The sequence below is a fragment of the Argentina silus genome, assembly GCF_951799395.1.
Source record: "Argentina silus genome assembly, chromosome: Y".
Lineage (NCBI taxonomy): Eukaryota > Metazoa > Chordata > Actinopteri > Argentiniformes > Argentinidae > Argentina > Argentina silus.
The window spans coordinates 8,485,229-8,495,065 of record NC_139654.1 but is presented as its reverse complement, the minus strand read 5'-3'; the positions used below and the strand labels follow the sequence as shown (position 1 = coordinate 8,495,065).

At 47.0% G+C, this 9,837-nt stretch overlaps 1 pseudogene across 1 annotated transcript; it reads left to right on the top strand.

Annotated features, from left to right (window-relative positions):
- The first annotated feature begins 315 nt into the window (after positions 1-315).
- Positions 316-9,173, top strand: LOC310824309 (tripeptidyl-peptidase 1-like; annotated as a pseudogene). Its single transcript has 10 exons — positions 316-377; positions 798-869; positions 4,254-4,389; positions 4,733-4,883; positions 5,316-5,437; positions 5,628-5,806; positions 5,926-6,124; positions 7,021-7,202; positions 8,308-8,380; positions 8,707-9,173. The product of its transcript is annotated as a tripeptidyl-peptidase 1-like (transcript).
- The last annotated feature ends 664 nt before the right edge of the window (positions 9,174-9,837 follow it).

Below are 9,837 nucleotides of genomic sequence, written 5' to 3'. Positions count from 1 at the left end.
TAAATTTATATTATAAATCACCAAGATGTCGTTGACCTTGATTTTGTATGTCTTCTTCAATAGTATGACAGTGTGGGCAATGCTGATGCAATACTGAGTTTCATAGATCTTGGATAAATATTAGTTTCCATAGCATTATGCATGATATTAATGTACAAGAGGTGCCAGAAATGCTGGAGTCAGCTGTACTATGAATTGCTAATGCACTTTGGAAACTGCCCGGCGTCTTCTATTTTGCTAGTCACGTGACTGACACCAGCTGACGGCGTCATGTGATAAACCTCCACTGATACGCTGCCGAACTGTCTTAACAAAACATCATAAAGACAGTCCTTGGAGGAGGCTGAGCCAATGCATGCCACAACAATGAGAACTCTGTAAGTGTTTAATGCCATGGCAAATGTAATGTTCTTTGATTGTTTAGGAAGCAATGAAGATTTGTTTTGGCGATTGATGCAAGCTGCTGCTTTTTATTAAAACTAATTAGGCTATACCCCATGGTCCTACCGGCTAGGGAAATGACCCAGATTTCATCAAAGAACATGCTGTATTCTTTTGTTTAGACGTAACTTCAATATAACCGAGATATCCGAAATATTGTATTTGTTCACTTTTTCAAGGGAGACGGACATCGACAGTATCTGTCTCAAAGCATTGGTAGCTGTCTGCTCAACAAGCTGTTCTCTTTCCTAGAGGTCATAGATTTTTTTACTGCCTTATGTTGCAGGATCTTACACCCTCGTAGCCGAGTGTGAAATACACTAACGGAGCACTCGGCAATTTTTGTTTTCTTCCAGGGTGGCTCTCTGTGTGCTGATATGCAGTTCACTGGTTGTGAGTAAGCATCTGGAGGCTGACCAAGGCATCTTGTAAGACTTCAAAACCCTCAAATAGCCTTCTTAATGTTTTATAACGCGTGTGGTTAATACCCCGAATTCTTTTTTTTTTTAGATTAGATTCAACTTTATTGTCATTGTGCAGAGTACAAGTACAGAGACAACGAAATGCAGTTAGCGTCTAACCAGAAGTGCAAAATAGCAGAAAGTGCAATGAACAGTATTTACAGGTAGTGCAATATATGATCAGTAGTAGTGCAGTATAATATAGTATAGTATAAGCAGTATATATAGCAGTGCAGTATAGCAGTATGTGAGTAGCAGTAGCATTATAGCAGAATAAATAGTTACAGTATGAGCAGTGTAGCAGCATATGAGCTGTATAGGTAATGCAGTCTAGCAGTATATATGTATTAACAGTAACATGAGGTAGATGCAGAATAAATATAAATATGGAATGCCGTATAAACAGTATAAACAAGTATGTACAGTATGTGCAGTAGTATTAAAGAAAATATAGGATATGTGCATTATGTGCATTATGAACAGTATGAACAGTATGGACAGGTATGTACAGAAGAGCAGTGGTATTGAGTAAGAGTAAGAGCAGGGGAGGGGAGTATAGTGCAATAGTGCAATTGTCCGGGTGGGGGGGTTGCGGGGGTAGTAGGTTGTCAGGTAGGTGTAGTGTTCGTGTTCAGCAGGGTGACAGCCGCAGGGAAGAAGCTGCCTCTGAACCTACTGGTTCGGGTGCGGAGAGACCTGTAGCGCCTCCCGGAGGGGAGTGGGGTGAAAAGTCTATGGTTGGGGTGAGAGATGTCCTTGACGATGCTGCGTGCCTTACGCAAGCATCGTTTGCCCTGGACAGCCTCGATGGAGGGGAGCGAGGAACCGGTGATGCGTTGGGCAGTTTTCACCACCCTCTGCAGTGCTTTCCGGTCCGATGCCGAGCAGTTGCCATACCATACTGTGACACAGTTGGTAAGGATACTCTCGATGGTGCAGCGGTAGAAGTTCACCAGGATCTGAGGAGATAGATGGACCTTCTTTAGTCTCCTCAGGAAGAAGAGACGCTGGTGAGCCTTCTTTATCAGGGTGGAGGTGTTGAGGGTCCAGGAGAGGTCCTCAGAGATGTGGACACCCAGAAACTTGAAGCTGGTGACTCGCTCCACCTCAGTCCCGTTGATGAGGATGGGGGTGTGTGCGCCAGCTTTAGACTTCCTGAAGTCCACAATGAGTTCTTTGGTCTTCTTGGTGTTGAGAGCCAGGTTATTGTCGTTGCACCACACTGTTAGGTGCTGGACCTCCTCCCTGTAGGCCGACTCATCGTTGTTGCTGATGAGACCGATCACCGTTGTGTCGTCTGCAAACTTAACAATGGTGTTTGAGCCATGTACAGGTGTGCAGTCGTAGGTGAAGAGGGAGTAAAGGAGGGGGCTCAGCACACAGCCTTGTGGAACGCCGGTGTTCAGGGTGAGGGTTGAGGAGGTGTGGTTGTGAAGCCTAACAGACTGCGGCCTGTTGGTCAGGAAGTCTAGAATCCAGTTGCAGAGGGAGGGGTTGATGCCCAGTTGCCTGAGTTTGGAGATCAGTTTGGAGGGGATGATGGTGTTGAATGCTGAGCTGAAGTCAATAAACAGCATTCTCACATAAGAGTTAGTCTTGTCGAGGTGGGACAGGGCGGAGTGAAGTGCCGTTGAAATGGCATCCTCTGTACTCCTGTTCTGCCGGTAGGCGAATTGAAAGGGGTCCAGTGTGGGTGGTAGGCAGGTCTTGAGTTGAGCTAAGACCAGCCTCTCGAAGCACTTCATGATGATGGGCGTGAGTGCCACTGGTCGGAAGTCATTTAAGCTCGTTGCAGTGGAGTGTTTTGGCACCGGCACGATGGAGGTGGTTTTGAAGCACGCGGGGACAGCTGCTTGGGCTAGGGACAGGTTGAATATGTCAGTCCAAACCTTAGTCAGCTGCACAGCGCAGGCCCTGAGGACGCGTCCGGGGATCCCATCAGGACCAGCAGCCTTGCGTGCGTTAGTCCTGCTCAGTGCCGCACACACGTCGGTGGGGGATAGAGTGAGGGGCTGGTGGTCCGCAGGGAGCACAGCCTTGATGGCCACCTCCTTGTTGTCCCTGTCAAAGCGGCCGTAGAAGTGGTTCAGCTCATCAGGGAGGGAGGCGTCAACGGAGAGGGGTGAGGTGTTAGATGGTTTGTAGTCAGTGATGGCCTGGATGCCCTGCCACATGCGTCGGGGGTCAGAGTTGTTTCTGAAGTGATCCTCTATCCTCAGCTTGTGGTTGTGCTTGGCCTTTTTGATGCCCCTCTGCAGATTAGCCCTGGATGAGCTATAGGCCCGAGCATCCCCTGATCTGAAGGCAATGTCACGTGCCTTCAGCAGGAGTCGGACCTCACTGTTCATCCATGGCTTCTGATTAGGGAAAGTGGTGATCCGCTTGAGTGTGGTGACACTGCTGATGTTGGAATTGATGTAGTCCAAAACAGATGAGGCATATGAATTAATGTCCGTGTGGGAGTCATGGGTGGCCTGAGTGGCAAACACACCCCAGTCAGTGTTTCCAAAACGCTGCTGGAGCGCTGAGTCAGCTCCCTCTGGCCAGACCTTGACTGTCCTCACTGTAGGTTTCACTCGTTTGATGAGTGCTGAGTACTTGGGCAGTAGGAATGAGAGGTGGTCTGATTGACCTAGGTGGGGGAGGGGAACGGCTTTGTACGCATTAATACCCCGAAATGAACAACAACAACAAAAAAAGCTTGTGGTTAATATTGTAACGAACGGCGGGGCAGAGCAGCTTGCCTTAAGCGGGTATCGAACTCGCAACCTTCCGCTTACAAACCGGCCGCGCTAGCCACAACACCAAGAGAGTTGACTCTCTTGGCGGAGCTGCTAACGGGCCTTACACAGGGTCGTTACACTATCCCCTCCGTTCGGGAGAGCGTGCCCTCACGCTTCACTATACAAGTCTCTCACGTGGACACGCCTCTCCGATGGCCTCACGGGCGCCATCCCACTTCTGACACCAATGTAACGAACGGCGGGGCAGAGCAGCTTGCCTTAAGCGGGTATCGAACTCGCAACCTTCCGCTTACAAACCGGCCGCGCTAGCCACAACACCAAGAGAGTTAACTCTCTTGGCGGAGCTGCTAACGGGCCTTACACAGGGTCGTTACAATATACTGCTTCTGTGAAGCTTACCCAATGTTCTGGAAAAACTTTACTCTGCAAAGCTTGTGGACATTTCTAGCTGTTTTCACAACTCTATAGATTTTTTTTTAGTTGTTGCACTTGCTCAGTCTGATTTATAAAACAAATCAAGAGTTTAGAGAACAGCTCATGGAAGTCCACTGTGCTGTAATGTGAAGTGAAACGTTGTCAGAGTTGCTTTTATGTTTGGTCCATTCAGGATACCTGACGGGTGGAACCACGTAGGTCGGGTCAGCTCCACAGAAGATCTGGAGCTGACGTTTGCTCTGAAGCAGCAGAATGTGGACTGGAGGAGCTGCTGAAACTGGTGTCAGACCCTGATTCAGCACAATATGGTAGAAATCACTTGTTTCATCCATTACATTACAAACCTGACATTCCATCATGTGTTGATTTAGCAGAGGAAACTTACTGTTATATCACGTTTTCATTTGATTTGTATGTATATGATTCCCTACCAGAGCCCCCTAAGATATCCCAGATCTGTGTAAGCTTGAGCCAACTCCTCTGACTTCTCCTATCATTGGCTAAAAGATATGCTATACAGATCTAGAACTATGCCTGCGCAATTCAAATTCTATGCCCCTGCTGCAACACTGTCAACCATAGAACTCAAATTCTATTTATATTAAATCTTATTCAATGATTTCTAATGTCTGTCAACTCTGTCCTCCTCAGGGAAGCACCTGTCTCTGGAGGAGGTAGCCATTCTGACGCGCCCGTCCCACCTGACCCAGAAAGTGGTGCGTCATTGGCTGCAGAGTCACGGGGTGACAGCCTGTCTCACAGTCCTTACTCAGGACTTCCTGCAGTGCACCATGACGGCGCAGTAAGTGCTTCTCTTTTTTTATCTACTCACGTGACAACCACTTCCTCAATGTGAAAATGGAAGACACTTCTTAATTGAGTCCCTTAGAATTGAATGGATAAAATCTGGTTATATTGTTTGCAAGTCGAGTTTAGACTTTATTACCCTCGCCTGAGCTCCATATAGCTACCACAGAGAGCGTGGAGAACAGATACTTTTGCCTGAACTCTGTGAGTTCTCTAACCACAGATGGATTGATGCTTCTTTTACATTTGTATTTAATTAATTTAGCGGACGCTTTTATCCAAAGCGACTTACAATAAGTACATTTGTCTAAGTAAGTGAATCAACTATACATCAGTCACCGTAAGAAAAACCTTCAATAAGAACTTGGTGCCATCGGCAGCCACAGTGCTAGACAAAGGAAGAAAATGTTTTTTCCCTTTCTCTTAGAGTGGCGGAGACCCTGTTGCCAGGCAGTGAGTTCCACCGCTATGTGAGAGATGGCCACTCCCTGGTGAGGTCACCGACTCGTTACGCAGTGCATGACGACGTTCATCAGCACCTTGACTTTGGTAAGCTCAGAATTCGGAACGATTTCTGAATCGTGAATGTTTCTAGTGGTCGGAAATCAATGTGATTGATATCTGTTCGCTATGTGCTTTTTCAACTGAAGCATTATTAGATATGTCAACAAACCATATGCTAAAATGGTGACAACCGTGTTGCGGATGCAACAATTAATCAACATTATTCCTCTCTTAGTTGGCGGTGTTCACCGCTTCCCACCCAAGGGGCAGGACGTCAGTGAGTTCTTGACCAATAGGAGACGGTCTGGGACGGGGTTCCATCTGGGGGTGACCCCCACCACCCTGAGGAGTCGTTACAACCTGACAGCAGCTGACGTGGGATCAGCTCAGAACAACAGCCAGGCTGTCGCCCAGGTCTGGATAACACACACCCACATCACTCCATCAAATTACTGTGTCAGACTGGCAACTTCATAGGACATTGATAGGAAGTACAGTATTCAAATCCAACTCTTCTCTATCTGGTGCTCTAGTTCCTGGAACAGTTCTACCACCCAGCGGACCTGGCTGAGTTCATGACCATGTTTGGTCGAGGCTTCCAGCACCTGTCTAAGGTGGACCGGGTGGTGGGAACCCAGGGAGGGGGCAAGGCCGGCCTGGAGGCTAGTCTGGACGTAGAGTACATCATGAGTACGGGAGCCAACATCTCTACGTGGGTCTTCACCAGCCCTGGTAGGCTCCTTAACTGGCAACAACTTACTAGATGTAGAACAGTGGTCTCAAACCTCTATTCTCGGAAGGCTGACACGTCTTTTTTGTGGGATTCAACTAATCAAAGTTGTGATTGAGGTGGTAGATGTTGGTGTGTCAGTGCTAGGCTGGAACAAAACACAAATATACACACCAATGGCTCTTGTGGAATTGAGTTTGAGACCACTGATTTAGATTTACACAGATTCTAGCCTGCCATGGACAGGTAAATATTCTAGTAGTTTCTTTGATGAATTTGCTGAACTACTGTCCATAATCTCCATGGTATATCAGGAGATTTTAACATTCATATTGACAATCCCAACGATAACTATGCCAAAGAACTTAATAACTTCTACTGACTGTTCCTAGGATTAAAACAAAGCAGCATTCAGTTATTATGCTACACATAGATGGAATAAACTTCCGGAAGATCTAAGATCAGCCCCAACTCTGGCTACTTTAAAAAATGAGCTAAAAACCTTTATGTTCGCCTTTGCCTTAAATTTAAACTAAATTGCTGCTAATAATTGCACTCTGACCCTAAAATGCACTGTGACTTTTATTATTTTTTGTCTTTTATGCTTTTTTATTTTTTTATGCTCTTTCCTTTTTATCTATTTTAAGTAAAGCACTTTGAATTACCTCTGCGTATGAAATGTGCTATATAAATAAACTTGCCTTGCCTATATTGGAAATGTTGTTGTCTGTTGTGTTTTGATTAACTGCTGCTGTGCAACAAATTGCCTCTCCAAGGACATTAAGTTGTCTGAATGTGAATGTACCCAGCAGTGTCTAGTTTGTGTTGAAACTCAAGTCTTTCCACTGTTCCTCTCATCCTCTCCACTGTTCCTCTCATCTTCTCTCTTCCCTGACAGGTCGCCATGAGTCCCAGGAGCCTTTCCTCCAGTGGATGGTGTTGCTTAGCAACATGTCCGACCTCCCGTGGGTCCACACTGTCAGCTATGGCGACGACGAGGACAGTCTGTCTGCTGCCTACGTATCAACACAGAATTCATGAAGGCCGGGATCAGAGGGATCTCCATGCTCTTCGCCTCTGGTGAGGGCAGCTAGCTAGGTCACACTCTCACTGGCTCTAGGTCTGGTGAGCGTACCCAGCTAGGTCACACTCTCACTGGCTCTGGCTCTGTGAGGGCTTTAGCTTAGCCAACCGTGGTGGCTGTCATTGTGTATCATCATGTGGCAGGACAGGAAACACAGAAAGGCTGAAGCACATACAGATCTGGAGCCAGGCTAAGGTCACGCTCTCTTCTTAAAAATCACAATTTGGTGTCTATTGATGTATTTGTCTACAGGTGTAGGAGTACTTTATTATGTAAACTATACTTAAGTTGGTGGTTTGTGGCAGCATGTTTGCAATAGGACATTAGATGTTATCTGCGCCCACTAGTAAGCTAAAGGGTGTTCATTCAAGCAGATGCTACAGCGGCAGTAGCAGATGGCCTTGGTGTCTGTGGTAACTGCTAACGTCATGGAGATACTTTGAAACTTGCATTCGCTAGATATGAATCAGGCCTATGAAAACATGAACACGGCAACATGTTTTATTTCGGAAATTGTCTAGTGTTTTGGACAAAATGTTTTTGCGGTAATTCACCATGCCATCTTTGATAAGATCAGAACTTCCATGACGGTCACATTGATACTTGGGGATTAAATCAAATCAAAATCTAATCAAATCAAACTGTATTTATCATGTGCACAGGATATAGCTGTAAACGTACAAATAAATGGTTATGACAAGCTACCTCTCTACAGTGCAATAAATATAAGATAAGAATAAAATAAAAGTACAATGATTACAATACACAATATGCTACCAAGTAATAACAGTCAAACAATAAGTGTAGCAGAATAAATAGTATATAAATATATAGCAGCAATGATGTGTGTGTGTGTGGGTGGGGTGGGGTGGGGGTGCGGGGGTTGTGCAGGGGTGAGTGCAAATTGTCTCCAGTGCAGGTGAGCAGCAGGTAGTGCTGCTGTGGATATCAGTTTGAAAGTCTTATTGCTTGGAGGTAGAAGCTGTCTCGGAACCTGTTACATTACAATGAGCCCGTCCTCTGATCTCTATCTCCACCAGCCTCCCCTGAGTGAGACCTATACTTCTGTGTTGATTTAGATGTTGTGTCCTCCTCATTCAGGTGACAGTGGAGCCGGCTGCAGACACTTGACCTCAGCAGAGAACTCATTCCGGCCCAGCTTTCCTGCTTCAAGGTGAGAGCGACTATCTGTCTTATTTCCAGTTATGGCTGAATGCATTCAACAAAGCCTTCAAGTGTTTAAAGTATCGGTAAATAACTTTCTCATTGTAATGTATTGTGTTTATTCACAATCTCCGAAGGTGATGTCAGGATATGAATAATATATGATGTATGAAAATAGAATATTGTCTCTGTGGGGGGACATGCAGCGTTCGGCCTGTCGAGGGAGCTACAGGACCGTGGCCGGGGTTGTGTCGGCGAGACTTTGTTGCACACCTGCTGCAAATGAAGTCTCGTCGGCGAATGTTTAAGATGTGTGTGCTTCTGCCATTTCAGTAGGCGAGGAGAGCTGAGAGCTGACAGTGGCGAGAGAGAGACGCTCTGGCGAGGCTGGAAAGCCAACGGACAAATTATTATTACTGACTGTATGAATAAACGGGACCTTTCCCTCACTACACCGCTGCGTCTGCCTCTGTGTATAAACGGACTTTGTTACATTGGCGCCCAACCTGGGACACAGAGTAAAGGCGGAGAATGGAGACGCTAGCAGCAGCGGTCTCGAGGATAGCGCTCGTCCTCGAGCAACAGACGATCCTGCAGCAGACCCAGCAGGCGACGCTGGGAGAGCTGACAGCGGCGAGGACCGCGGACCGTGCCCTCCTCCAGGACCTCACCAGGGTCGGCGGGCCGGCGCCGGGGACCGGGGCGGCACCAGGTCCCCCCAAGGTCCAGCTACAGAAGATGGGGGACCTGGGGGACCCAGAGGCGTTCCTCGCGGTGTTCGAGGGGAGGGCAAGGATCTCGGGGTGGCCGGTCCGAGAGTGGGCCTACCATCTGCTGCCCCTCCTGTCAGGGGAGGCGCAGCTCGCGGCCCACAGTTTGCCGGCGGCCGCCCAACGGGATTACACGTCCCTGGCCCGGGCGATTCGGGACCGCCTGGGCCTTACACCGGAGGAACACCGGCGCCGGTTTCGGGCCCTGGCAATGGAGGAGGGGTGCCGGCCCTTCGAAACAACATTCATTTTCTTAAAGGGGCAATCTGGGATTCAAACAACAACAAAGCGATCTCCTCGCCGGTGAGGGACGGGGCTAGAGAAATGTAACCTCTCCAATTCAGAGACGGAGCGATGGTTGAAATAACTGACCATCCATGAGATTTGAGATGGTTTTAACCATGTTAACTTCATGATGGTTTTAACATGTTCACTTCATGATGGTTTTAACCATGTTAACTTCATGATGGTTTTAACATGTTCACTTCATGATGGTTTTAACATGACATCACTTCATGATGTCAACAACAAAGGAGATGAGTAAAAAAACAAAAAACACACAGTCAAGTTCCTTCATTTTAATACGATGATGATGATGATGATGATGATACCTGTGTTCATATCAATAAGGTATTTGTGAACCAAACAACCGCGTGACCTCATGATGACTCTACACGTCAGAGAGGCGTGTGTCTTG